Source organism: Lactuca virosa, chromosome 1, assembly GCF_052849685.1.
Source record: "Lactuca virosa cultivar CGN04683 chromosome 1, Lactuca_virosa_CGN04683_v6, whole genome shotgun sequence".
Classification (NCBI taxonomy): domain Eukaryota; kingdom Viridiplantae; phylum Streptophyta; class Magnoliopsida; order Asterales; family Asteraceae; genus Lactuca; species Lactuca virosa.
In genome coordinates, this window is record NC_136426.1 from 30322053 (window position 1) to 30324409 (window position 2357).

Sequence of the window (2357 nt, forward strand, 5' to 3'; positions counted from 1 at the left end):
TTCCGACATTTAATAAATCAGAAGAGGAAGATCCACCTTGATTCTTGCGTCTGATATCCTCGCCTAGAACCAAATCTCTAACCCCTTCAAAAGTCATACCACTGGTCCCCACGGAACTCGTAACAGCAGTAACTGTTCCGGACCAGCTATCAGGTAGAGAAGCTAGTAGCAGTGATGCTTGAGTCTCGTTATCAAATTTAATTCCCACAGATGATAATCTGGACAGAATTGAATTTAGATTGTTAATGTGAACCGTAACTGAGCCTTCCTCATTCATCCTTGTAGTGAACAGCTCCTTCATCAAGAACACCTTGTTAGCCGCCGATGGTTTCTCATACATATTTGACAGAGCCTCCATCATACCACGTGCCGTGGTTTCATTCATGATGTTGAAAGCAACGCTCTTCGTCAACGACAATGTAATAACCGCCTTGGCTTTCTTGTCCTTTGAGTTCCACGCATCTTCAGCAGCTTTTTCCATTTTCTCCGGTTTGTCTCCGAGTACCACGTCCAAGTCTTTCTGACATAGCAATGCTTCTAGTTGCATTTTCCACCAGCTAAAATCAGAACCGTTGAACTTTTCGATTACAACCTTGTCTTCAGCCATTACGACAAACAAGATACAAATCAGGTACACTCGTGCGTGAAAAAAAAAATGATTGTACCCTCCAAACCTCGCTAATCTGGCTCTGATACCAGTTGTTAGGAACCGGACCGGGTACATGCAGCGGAAACACACTATCACACACACACAAACTCACGAAAATAAAGCAAGAAGAACACAAGGATTTTACGTGGTTCGGATTCGGTGGAAATCCTACATCCACGGGCTACAACTAGAGAATTTTATTAAAACTCACAAGATTACAATTGGCTTGACACTCTACACTTGATGTTCTCTCAAGTTTTTGCACACAAAATATGCAAAACATACATGCATATATATAGGTGAGAGAGCCGCAATTTGCACATGAAATTGAGTCGTCGTAACAATAGTACTCAAATGTGAAAGCCGCAAATGTTGAGTCGTCGTGACAATAGTACTCAAATGTGAAAGCCGCAAATGTTGAGTCGTCGTGACAATAGTACTCAAATGTGAAAGCCGCAAATGTTGACGTTGAATTTCCTTCCATTCACATTAGCCGTCCAACAATTGATTCTTTTATTTCACATGTATAGCCACATGTTTTCAACCTTTCATATTTTACCTAACAAATAGCATCGTATTTTTGTAAAAGCATCTTACTTTTCTTAATTGTTTTAGAATCATTTTTTGGTACAGGGAATAAATTTTAGTAATTATCAATGTAATTCTTCTAATGTTGTTCTTACATCTAAAAGCATCCTACTTATCTTACCTTTTTAAGTTTCTATACATGGAAAAAATGTTACTGAAAAATTGTTACTAATTATCCAATAGCATCCTACTTAGGAACGAGCATATGGACCGGGGAACAGGCCGGAACCGGAACTCGATGGAACCGGTCGGGCCGGAAAGGATACTATATTATTGTCGATTTTTGGAACCGGGAACCAGTAGGAACCGGTCATTGGAACCGGCCCAAAACCGGGAACAGAACCGGACAAGGTTTAAAAAAATGTACATCACCTGCATTATATAGGTTTAATACTTCAGCTTCAACATTACGAACAAATTCATCTTTTGTTTCCTTGCACATAAGGGATCAGACGATCTTTAAGTGTTTGGATTAACTTCTCTTCTCTTTCCTTCTGAACAACCTGTGATGAAATTATGAAAACACTTAAACTGATTCAAATCTACATAGCCACTTAGAAACTTAATATATTTAGTTAGTTAGTGGCTTAGTGCTTGTGTATTGCAATGCAAGATAATAAGAAGTAAAGTTAACTGAGCTATGTGTTACAACATATAACATACCCTCATCTTCTCTTGCAACTTCTTAGCATCAAACTGCTCCCCTTATGTGAAAATATCCAAAGAAGCCATTGATGTTCAAATAGCTCGCTCCCAAAAAGCATTGCAAAGATGGAAGCGAGATCAATTTGTCAATTTTGAAATTTTGACATTTTTTTTTGTTAATTTGACCATTTTGACCTTTTCTGTTTTTTGTTTCGTCATTTGGACCTGTTAAAAAAGGAACAAAAGAACTAATACTAATGTAGCCGATTCAAAAAAAGTACATAGTATTTTCATATAATTACATATATATACAATAAAATGACACATGTGAATGTACATGCCTCTATACATAAATAAAAGTTAATTGGTAGAAAATAAAATGAGCGTAAAATAGAAAATTATATAATATGACAGATTTGGGGTTTGAAATAATTGACATACTATTTGGATGAAATTGTAATTTACTATTTGTTGT